A 12,559-nucleotide genomic window follows, 5' to 3' on the forward strand; every position below is an offset into this window, starting at 1 on the left:
ACCAGGCTCCTCCTGTTATTATTTAACAGAAGCTTCGTCGGAGGGCGCAGCGGTCTTGCTTCACATCATCCACCCTATTTACTTTTTCATACTTTTTGATGAAAATAACAATTGAGAACTATATAGATTTTGATTTCTCTCCGGATGACCTCTTGGTTTTTTCTTCCACATACTCACTTCACTTCACAATTATTAAATTATTACAGAACTAACGACCTCGTCGAATCCGTCGACATCCAGCCTGATTAGAGGCATAGGGGACCACCAGTCTGCTCAATGTGTATTTTACTTCAATATTCATAAGTTCGTGACATTATTTATTTCAAGTGCACCTCTCTTTTCGACTCCGCCCTCAACATCCTCGCTCTTGACGCTCCCAAGCAACGGAGAAGCGAAATGTTATCTCGGTTAATATTCAGAGAAACCCAGGATATAGAAAGATGAGGACATTCATTTAGAGTACTAATTTTACCATATTATTTTCTTGTAATTTGCTTAGTTTCTCTTTCTTTCGAAATTCTTTCTTATTTGTTTTTTTGGTGTCATCGACATCGACTACATTGGTCATTAGCCTCGTGTCTTGAGTAACAAATTTTGAGAATTTCCCGAGCCACCTAGGGAGCATCGTGGCTATTCACAGTCCGTCAGTCATGTAACGTTGCAGAATCATCCCAGCTTCAACAAGATAAGGTCTGTCGGTAAACATATTTGGTCGAGGTTGGGATCGAATTCTCGACCATTTATTTTGAGTCGGGCGCACTACCACTGAATTTATCGTTTTTTTGTTTTCATTATGAATTATTACTGGTATTCATTTTTTTATTATGTTTGTTATTGTTGGGTTACAGTTTGATTTGATCAATTGACACAAATTTTCTGATAGGTTAGGTTAGGTCTAAAGTGAGTGGGTCTATTCGACTCTCCAACCGCAACCCGCAAGGGTTTATTGTGGCTCACACCTATTCACACTCGGCCAAATAAACCCAGCTTCTCAATGAAGCCGATTAGTTTGTATGGTGAGTGATCTTTCAGATCAGATGGTAAGAGTACGGATCTGCCGAACTCTAAGAACCTGATTCGGTTCCCAGCGGGGTTGGCACAAAGTATATACTCTGCTGTTTCATCATTTTCCAAATAGAGGCGACACACACTGTCTTCCGACAGTCCAAGTCACTGCATATGAAGATTCAAATGACAGTGGCCTGTAAGGAGGCCTGTTAGACATCGTAGTGGATAAACACCTTGAAGTGAGCCAATCCTGGCTCAATGTTTGTTTAGCAAAGCCCAAAGCAATGCCAATGACAGGTTCTGGTCCGATGAAGCCGCTTGCAGCACCCTCCTTTGCACGAGAGTCAGCAGCTTCATTACCTTCCAGGCCAGTATGACCAGGAATATAGACCAGAGACAATCTTTTAAGTCTTCCTATCGAGGAAAGTGTTTTGTGGCAATTTGCTACCAATTTAGACGTTGCTCGGTAGGAGCCAAGAGCTTCCAACGCCGCTTGAGTGTCCGAGAATATTTTTATTGACTTGTGTCTGAGGTTGGATTTATCCGATCTCTCCGCACACAATTCAATAGCGTAAATTTCCGCTTGAAATACAGTCGCATAAGTTCCTAGGCAGGTAGATATCTCTGTCCTGAATCTGCGACTAAAAGCACCTGCACCAGAACCGGAAGGTGTTTTTGATCCATCTGTGAACCAACAACTATCTGTTCTTAATACTTCCTTATCCCGAAGGATCCAGCCCTCTCTACTCGGGAACAGTGTACTTTATAAGGCAGTTCGTAGTTGACAGTTAGAGGCATAAAGTCAGAGGTTATTTCCAGAATGGTGTGACTTCCAGTGTCAACCAACAGTCTGTTGCACTCTGCATTTAATTGATTTATGCAATTGGCAATGTGCACAAGTCTGTATGCAGTCCATCTAGCCTGTCTCTCCAGAAAAATATGGAGAGGAGGTAGATCTAGAAGGTGTGGTACTGATGGCACCAGTGATAGCCGGACAAGCCTTTCTCTGTAAGCCAGAGAGCTTGGCTTGGGCCGTTTTCTGTGAAGCCTTCAGCCACCAAGCGACTGCACCATAAGTGATCATCGGTCTGACAATCATCACATAAATCCAATCGATATAGACAGTCTTGCTTCGTGTAACATTTTTTCCAAGTTAGCATTCCAGGTGAGTCTTTTATCAAGGACAATACCATGATATTTCACCTTCATTCCGAATGGAATGATCTCACCATTGAGGAAAATTGGCGTTAAATCGTCCAATTTTCTCCTCTTGGTGAAGGGGATCAACACAGGTTTGCTGGGGTTGACAGACATCTGCTCCCTCGGGCACCAACTATGAACATCGTCCAACGTGCTTTGAAGGATATTACAAGCTACCCTTCCCGACGTAGACCTTGCTATGATGACAAGGTCATCTGCATAAGCTTGCAAATCAACTGTTCTTCTGTCAAGGGCATTAAGCAGATTATCCATCGGGAGCGACCATAGAAGAGGAAATAGTACCCCACCTTGAGGGCAGCCCCTGATGACCCTGAACCTGATGGCCTCGCCTTGAAGAGTCGTAGTTGTAGTTCTGTTTACCAGCATATGCTGGCATAGATCCAGCCAGTTATGGTCGATTCTATAGCCTTCCTAGCCAGAGACAATCCTATAGATTTAGGTAGTGCATTGTCAAATGCTCCTTCAATATCAGGAAATACAGCAACCGCAATCTCCTTGTTGTCAAAGAATTGGAAGATTTTCTCAACGAGGTTGTTTAATGCTAAATCTGTTCATTTGCCGATTTGATAAGAATACTGATGGTTATTCAGGGGGCATGCATATAATGCTACCCTCCTAATATGTCCGTCCAGTATCCTCTCAAGTCCTTTCAGCAGGAAGGATGTAAGGCTGATTGGTCGTACCGATTTAGGGTGTAGGTCTCTCCAACCCTTGCTGCCAACCAACAAGGTAGTATGTAGTTCCACGCCGGACTAGCTCTATACAATTTTGTGAGAATAGGTAAAATTATTTCCAGTCCGTTTTGAAGAAGAGCTGGAAATATACCATCCTCTCCGGGAGATTTGTTTATTGTGAACTTGTATCTGTATTGTACATGAACACACTTATATTTATATACTTTATTCTTTGTAATACCTATGTTATGTTATGTTTTTTGTTATCTATATATGTCTATGATTATATTGTCGATTCTATAAACTATAATTGTATAAACTACTCAAGAACTTGAAATACTTTCGCCCATGCACAAAGGAAATCTTCTTTTGGGCGCTCCGTATTTATTTACCACGATTAAATGTTAGCAATAGTTATGTTCAAATTCTACTTGTATATTTGGCGAATAAATTGTATCACTTCCTCCAAACAGGGTCAAATTTCAAGTAAGTGCTTTTTTTCCAACATACGGCGTTTTTTGGCGCTCATGTTTTCAAAACGTTTTCGTCTGTGATTCAAATAAATTCATTCTGGTGTTGAAACGATGACGTTATATTAACTATGATTTGAAACATATTCATGATGATATTGATGACGATCCCACATGTGATTCACTATTAGAATTTGGACTTTGAACGACTGGTGTAAAATCGGCCGTCCAAAATTAGTGTGTGTGCATTTGTATTTATAAGAATTTCGTTGGTCTCTTGCATATTATAACATATATTCCTATTATTTCATTATTTTCCTACACTTTGAGCATATGATCGTTTATGAATTAACGTGTTTGGATTGCATACTTTCCTGCGTTTTTCAAATGGAATTTGGTTGTATAACGATATGGTAGCAGTCAAATGAATTCTGATTCCTAAAATAAGATTTTTTCAAAGGTCCGTTTTTCCTGATATTTTTTTGCTATTCGTATTCTATCTATTTTTCGATTTGTGTTCATTAATCTAGCAGAATAAGCAATAATTTGTTGCATAATGTCATATTCTTCATCATTATTTTGTTGTTCTGTGCATGAAAAGCATTTCCTATCACTGTTGTTTATTTATATGTAGATAAAGGAGACAATTATAACATAAAGTGACTAGTGACATGAGACATGTATGTTATGAAACAAACTTCGATGTATCTGTAAATTATTGTTTCTTTTAATGTGATTAAAATCGTGGAAGCGGGCACATATATTGGTTATCTGTTTGTTATGATTTTTCTATCCATTCTTACAACCTCAATCACTCTATAGGGACTTTTCATAATTCTTTCCATTGAATTTTCTTTGTCATATGTTGGAATTATCTTTTTTATGGCACATTTACATCGCTAAATGGGATGTATGCTTTAAACCCTTTATTTTCAACTTGCTCATTGTTTATCATGTTATTAGCACTTTCTCTTTTATTATAATCTACACCAATTTTTTTAATATCTATCATTTTTATTTTCATTATATTTTTCAATTTAAAGTCGCACACATCTTCAGTTATGTTCAAATGAGAGAAACGTTTAAGATTCTTTTCCACTGAAATTGATTCTAAGATGTTTGTGTACGTACCTTTATCCCCTTCATTTGATAATGCTACTTCATTATCTGTTTGGCCATCTTCCTCCATTTCATCATTTACTTGTGAATTTACTTATGAACTATCTGAGTTTTCCCAATCAAAAATAAGAGAGTAGACTTGAAGTTCTTGTTCCCCGGGTTTGATTCCAGAATACTCTGCACCTCCACATTTCCACTATGCCTGGCTTTTGTTGTCATCATTATCAATACGGGTTTTTTTGGGAAAAGATAATCTCGCCGCTTCCTTTACTAACATGTTTACAGTTTTTTACTCGCCCAGTAGTTCATGAATATAAAAATTACTTAAAAAAAATCGAACCCACTTTTTATCCTTGAGTTTTTAGAAGTGTTCTTCATTCAACTCAATATTAATAATCGAAGTGTTCATATTTGAAGGGAGAAGGTAGGAGAGAAAAAAAACAATCACAAAAGTCCGGCAGTTCGATGTTCGCACTTCGAAGCTGCACCACGAATCCAACACTGCAGCTTGTTATGTGTCATCGGTTGTCATTAGTCGCTTGTCACTCTTGTCAGTGGTAGTTTCTGTTGGTGGGTGTCGATATCGACAGTTATGTTATTTCAAATTTAATAATCACAAAAAAGTATAATTATAGTTACTTTATTACATATTCCTTTATTGAATAATTATTCTGATACTGTGCAGGGACTACATGGGTGCTGTTCGCGATTTATTGATTTTCAAAAGGAATTTCTACACATATCCGCATGGTGAGTAGACCACCATTTGCAAATTTTTTCTCTTCCATTCTTGTTTTATTTTTTATATAATTTTTTTGAACGCATTTAATTTTTTCGATAACCATATTTCCCAATAGATTTGATACCATACGTTTAGGAATGCAATCAATGAGCGAAGGTGATATTTTACTGTAAAATTGGACTTTCACGATTTGAGGAATATAATAGGTTCGTTCCAACCAGCGTCAGAAACTGTTTCTGACAGTCAGGATTCTGCGCAGTAATGTGATTGCGTTCCAACGTGAGTTTCCAACCATTAGTAAACTATCAGTTTTCTGTTCCATCTAAGATTCAAACCTGTTCGAAATCTATCAGAATGGTTTGAGGATTATCTTCTAACCATCAATCTGACGCATGCGTATTCCGTATTACTGTTTCTGTTTTATGTTCATGCAACTTACAAACAACATAACCTGGAAAAATTGTTATAAAATAAATTATGTATTTGCTGGCGCAGGAAAAATTGGGAATTCTTTAAGTGTACCTATAATATGAATATCTTTAATTACACAAATTAATTATTGCAGTGACCTCCCTGTTCCATGTTGATAAGTAAATAGAATAGAGATATAAAATACTGCAACCTTCTTTTACTCTCCAGAAATACACTTGATTAGATTTATTTTTAAAGAATTGAAGGGGTTATATTTTTAGGAGTGACATTCGTTGTGGAATGTTTGAAATACAAACTGAGTAAAGAAAAGTATCTTCTGTATAATTCAGTGTTCATATAGAAGTATTTGTTTCGAAAAAATTTTTTTTTTCTTTCGTGTAATTCAATGTTTATATGAAAGTAGCTGTTTCAGGAGGACATTCTTTCAGTTTGTGTCTGAAAGTTACTTCTTTGCATGATCTACACATCCATGTATAGAGTTACTTATTTTCAAATTGATTACTTCCTTCCTTTCTTTGGAAGATTCCCTCATCCCCTTTTTTGTATTAAGATGGAGTAGTAGAAAGCCAAAAACTTCCTTTCCAAATTATTTTTAAAGGTTATGTTGAAATCCCATGCCAAACTTCAGTTGAACTATCAGCTGTTCCAATCAGAAATTTCAAATTAATCAGAAACCAATATTTACCAGACATGCGCGTTGACAACGATTTACAAACAGTTGGAAATCTGTTTGTGACTTAAGGTTGGAACGAACCTAATATGAAATAGTTTTAATCTTCCTTCTGGATTCCTATCATCATGTAGTATCATCCCAGAAAAAAATCGCGAAAATCCGTGAGCATCCCATAAAGTACAATTTTCCCTTTTAATCAATGCCTTTATTCCGTACTCGCTCTGCATTCATGAACTACCGGAACCTGGGTGAGATTTCTACGGCGCCCCCTAATTGCAAGTCAAACCCATGCGAAAAGAAAAGCGGATATACATAACCACTACATTACGACCACAAAAAACTAAGAAATTTTACTTTTGTGGCTTTCTTATAACTCTGAGTAATCAAAACAGATGCTTTTCGCAAATTAATTTTCGTTTGACAAGGTCGCCAAGTTTGTCAATCAAAATTGATATATTGTCGATAACAGATAGGTTTTTATGGGGTTAAGCTTAAAAAAATTTCTCTCCCCACTGGAAACCGTTACAACGGTATAGTTAATAATATTTTTAATATCTTATCTATCTATCTAATGGATACAGCTCTAGTAACTTTCGATTTTCGATGAAGTTTACCACATTCTAATCACACTAAAAATACTTTAGACTTGAAAGTTCATCACACAACAAATAATCATCTATATCTGATTAGAGATAACAGGTAATTTTAGTACAGGTCAGGTCAAAGATCGGATTTTTCTGAAATCGCTTTTATATTGTACAAAATGACCAAGATTCTGAGTTCAACTGTTCAAATCTTTCCTTAACTCAAATTAATGTGGTGTCCACAAAAAGTAGAAAAATTCATCCTCAAATTTTTTTTCTAAAAAGTTATAGGCTCATTGCTGGCAGTTTTACTAGCTTGACGCTTAACATGTCAGATTGTTGTTGTGGCTCTAAATACAAGTTTCATATTTAACTTTTCAGCCAATTCCTTGGCGATTCAGATGAAGCTTTTGAAGCCTGTGTTTCTGTATTCTAAGAAATTACAGCATTTTTTCAGCATACCTGAGATCCATGTCTGTCGATTGTAAGGATTTACTTACGACATTAATTAGAAAGAGTATCTCATACCAAACAATTAGTGAAACTGAGAGGCTTGAGAGGCTTGAAATTTTCTGAGTGTCAATAGCTAAAATAATTAAAGCGTCGCAGATGGCACAGATGACACGAACTTTGACAATGCTCATTTTAGCTTCCGAATGTGTGTCAATAAGCTATTTAATCTAATATATAAAAATGGATGTTTGTTAGTTTGTTGGTTGGTTGGTAAGTGATAAACTTCTACATCGCTCAACGATCGTGATGAAACTTGACATGTACAAGTAATTTTTCATAGAGAAGATTTTTAGGCTATCAATTTTTCTGTAACTCGCCACTAGATGGCGCTGTAGAACAATTTGAAAGCACTGTTCTATAAGGCTGCGCACACCTAAGTTCGTTGATCCTGATTCTGCCAAAACATTGGAACAGCAGCGATACAGCAACATGATACTAGTAGTAAATAATCCCAAGTGATCGGTTAGAATTTTCTATTGATGAACAGAAGCTGAAACCAATGTGAACAATCTCTTAAAGTACCCCAAACAAAGTGACTGATTTGTGTACATAATTCATGCTTTAAATCAAGTTCATAATAAAAAATCTTTTTTTTATAGTTACATAATGAATGATTTATTCTATTGGATATTCATTCAATTATAGTTCAAAATACGAGTCGGTTTTTTAGGTGTCATTTGCATTTATGAACGTATGTCAAGTTTAACCTAAAGAGAAATTGATTAGGTTAGGTTAGGTTAGGTTAGGTTAGGGATTTTTGTACATGGGTACAAACTTGTACATGGGTTTGTACCCATGTTTGTACCCATGTACAAGTTTGTACATGGGTACAAACTATGTTAAAATGGAGGATATAAAAGATATGTATATATAAAAGAGTAAAAGTCAAGTTTATAAAACAGAAGTCATAAATAGAAACAACTTAAGAGCTCCTTAATAAGTAAGGATAAAAAATATGCATAAGTCAGTTAAAAGCTAGCGTTAAAATATTCCTCCAAAGTATAATAGGGTCTATCAGATAAAAATTGTTTGACTAACTTCCTGAATTGGAAGTCATTTATATTGGCAGATCGTATATCCTTAGGCAAATTATTGTACATCTTTCTACTGTTGTAAAATATGGAGTCTCTGGTAATGTTTTTTGTTGGCACAGTGAGTTTCAGAGTGTGTCTGCAGTTTCGGGTGTTATAATGGGGAGAGGATGTAGCAAAATTTAATATATGCTTATTTATTAGACACACAGATTCCAGTATAAATAATGCAGTTACCATTAGAATATTATGTATTTTGAAGAAGGTTCTACAGGAGTATCTTGGTTTGAGGTTTCCTCTATACCGTATTGCCCTTTTCTGTAAAATTAATAGACTTTTGAATAAAGTTGGGCTGCATGTCCCCAAAATGGTATTCCGTAGCGTAAGTGATAATCTATGAGTGCATAGTACGCCATCTTTGCAGTGCTGAACCCCAATTCTTTATAAATCACTCTAACCGCATAACAGCAGAGGAGACTTTTTTAGTGAGTTGTTTAACATGATCCACAAATTTTAAAATCTGGTCAATGAAGACGCCTAGAAATTTTGTGTTAGTTTTAGATTCCAGTGATCTGTCTTCAAAAAAAAGTTCATCGAGTGAGCATCTAAATGATAATAAATTTGTTTTAGTTAAGTTAAAAGATAAAATGTTTGAATCACACCAATCTTTAACTTTTTTCAAGTCAGCAGAGATTATTTTGTGCAACTCACAAGTGTTTTTATTGTTCCAAAATATGGAAGTGTCATCTGCAATTAAGGTGAACTTCCCAGAAATATTGAGCTAGATGAGATCATGGACGTAACACAGAGTCTTGTGGAACACCAGAATTAATTTCCCTTTTTTTTGAAAGTTGAGATGTTTTGACCGTTTGCGTCCGTCCCATCAAGTAGGAATCGAACCATTTGTGAGCCACTCCTCTCCATCCATAACGTTGGAGCTTTCTCAGCAGTATTTTGTGATCAACGCAGTCGAATGCCTTTCGACAGGTCACAAAATACTGCGGCAGTCTTTTCACCGACATTTATCTAAGAATAAACTTTGTTCAGAAATGAGAAAATAGCATTGTGCGTATTTTTATTATTCTGGAAGCCGAATTGATTTTCACTGATGATGTTATGCTTATTTATGAATCCAAGTAGTCGTTTTTTGACTAGTTTTTCAATGATTTTTTGCGATGGTTGGTATGAGAGATATAGGGCGGAGATTAGAGGGATCATCAGAATCAGCACCCCTATGCAGAGGCATGACCACAGATGTTTTTAGAAAAAGGGAAATATGCCTGTTTGAAAGGATAAAATTATCAGTGAAACCAGTATATTTAGGGCACAAGGAGGAAGGTTTTGTATTATTTTGATCGAAATGTTATCGTAGCCTGCAGTATTTTTGTTTTTAATATCCATCATGATTTCAATTAATTCATTAATGTTGGTGTCATACAAAGATAGGTTCTCATCCACGCCCAAATTTTCTAGATGTACTAATGGATCATAAGGGCTAGTAATATTTCTACTCATATTTTCTGCAATAGAGCAGTAAAAGTATCAGTATAGTATCAGGACTTAGAGTAATGTTACATTTTCGTTATTTTGAGTTTCTTAAGTCATTTATAATTGACCATGACTCTTTCATCTTATTGTGAGACTCACTGAGTTCTACTATTGTAAAATATTTCTTTTGCTCACTTTATTGTCAATCTATAAATTCTACGGTAATTATTAAAGTAGTTTAAATAATAAAGATTGCTTGTAAATTTTCGTATATTAATAGAAGAAACTTTCAAACCTTTTGTCAACCATTTTTTTTTTGTTTAATTTTGATTTTTTGTATAGGGAATGATGCCTCAAATACATTTATTAAGATTTGAATTGAAGGGGTTATATTTTTAGGAGTGATTAATTTTTGGGAAAGAAAGTTTTTGGCTTTCTACTACTCAATCTTGATACAAAAAACAAGGATGAGGGAATCTTCCACGGAAAGGAAGGAAGTAATCAATTCTAAATTAACTAACTCTATACATGGATGTGTAGATCATGCAAAGAAGTTAACTTTCAGACACAAACTGAAAGAAAGTCCTCCTGAAACAGCTACTTTCATATAAACATTGAATTACACGAAAGAAAAAAAATCTTTCGAAACAAATACTTCTATATGAACACTGAATTATACAGAAGATACTTTTCTTTACTCAGTTTGTATTTCAAACATTCGTTGTGGAAAAAAATCAGATATCATTCACATGAGTTCTACTTTAAACGTATGGTAACAAATTGCACTTACATGGAACACTGTCAGCCTCACTGGTATACATCGATATTTCGCCTTAAGACACTTGCCCCAAGGCTCTTCAGTACCATGTATGTAAGTGCAATTTATTACCATTCATTTAAGGTAGAACTCATGTGAATGTTATCTGATTTGTATTCCACAACGAATGTTTGAAATACAAACTGAGTAAAGAAAAGTATCTTCTGTATAATTCAGTGTTCATATAGAAGTATTTGTTTCGAAAGAATTTTTTTCTTTCGTGTAATTCAATGTTTATATGAAAGTAGCTGTTTCAGGAGGACTTTCTTTCAGTTTGTGTCTGAAAGTTACTTTGCATGATCTACACATCCATGTATAGAGTTACTTAATTTAGAATTGATTACTTCCTTCCTTTCCTTGGAAGATTCCCTCATCCTTGTTTTTTGTATCAAGATGGAGTAGTAGAAAGCCAAAAACTTTCTTTCCCATCCATTAAGATGTTATGAAATAAAGTGAAAGGATCATTATGTGATGGAATAATTTCCCAGTCAGTCTGAAGATAATTCTGATAGAACCTATTATAATTTGTCCCGCTAAATAGTCTTCCATATTTACATTTGTTTTGCTTCTTCAACAACCAGAACGACACTGAGCAGCAAACTGCCTCATGGTCAGATAAACCTGAAGAGCTGACCGAACATAATACTTTCTGCTCTTCAAATTTGCTACAAATATAGTCAATGAGAGTAGACGAAAATTGTGAGATACGGGTATTGGATTTAACATGCATAGTTGAGTTGAATGACAAAAGTAGGTTTTTCAGCGAATCGGTGGCTGGCGATTCAAGATCGTTTTAGTTAATATTGAAATCGCCGGCAACAATCAAAGAACAGTTAACAGATAATTGAGACAGTATTAATTCTAAATTATTCAAAAATATATTAAAATCTGAGGAGGGAGAACGATATATACACAAAATATATAAATTATTTGCCTTACAGTGGCAGATAGAAAATTCAAAATTTTTATCTTCTAATAATCCATTAAATTAGTCAATATGTCAGTACAAACACGATTATAATAGAAACATAATAGAAACAAAAAAGAGGTATAATGAAGAGTACATTGCACAGGCTGTTGACAAAACTAAAGCAATATGGAATATTATTAAGTCTGAAACAGCACCGAATATTACAAAAATCAACAAATCTAAACTCATGGCTGATGAGTTAAACGACTATTTTGCAATGGTAGGATCAGAAACAGCAAGTAAAATAGGAAAAATCAATGTTCCCTCTATTGAAATGCTGAGAAATAATAATATAGATAATGTCCGATCAATCTATTTTTCTGAAGTGGATGAAAAAGAAATTAAACAGATTTTAAATGAAATTAAACTTAAACGAACTGAAGATATATTTGGAATTTCAACCACAATTTTGAAGGACTTAGGTGATGTAATAGCGCAACCTATTGCATTAATAATCAATAAATGCATAAACGAAGGGGTGTTTCCAGATGAACTATAAAGCATGCAAAAGTTATACCAGTGTTTAAAAAAGGGGAAGATATTCCAAATAACTTTAGACCCATTTCAATTCTACCAGTAATATCAAAGATTTTCGAAATGGTAATCAATAAGAGATTAGTCCAGTTCTTTGACAGTTCAGCATTTTTCAACAGCTCTCAGCATGGATATCAGCAAGGAAAATCTACAATGACAGCAATGATAGAGATTATTCAAAAAATCATAGATGCCATTGATAATCAAGAGGACTCCCAGATATTAAGCTGTGACTTGAGTAAAGCTTTCGATACTGTTGACCATGAAATACTGTTAGAGAAAT

General features: G+C 35.0%; 1 long non-coding RNA gene across 1 annotated transcript in view; it reads left to right on the top strand.

The window, feature by feature from the left end:
* Nucleotides 1-4,945: 4,945 nt before the first annotated feature.
* LOC111506065 (uncharacterized) overlaps nucleotides 4,946-12,559 on the top strand; it is a 35,962-nt gene continuing 28,348 nt past the window's right edge. Inside the window, exon 1 of the long non-coding RNA XR_012466544.1 lies at nucleotides 4,946-5,242. This is a non-coding gene — a long non-coding RNA (uncharacterized lncRNA). The remainder of the gene's footprint in view (nucleotides 5,243-12,559) is intronic.

This window comes from Leptinotarsa decemlineata, unplaced genomic scaffold, assembly GCF_025532065.1.
Source record: "Leptinotarsa decemlineata unplaced genomic scaffold, Ldec_3_MD MMD2_tig00005264_RagTag, whole genome shotgun sequence".
Lineage (NCBI taxonomy): Eukaryota > Metazoa > Arthropoda > Insecta > Coleoptera > Chrysomelidae > Leptinotarsa > Leptinotarsa decemlineata.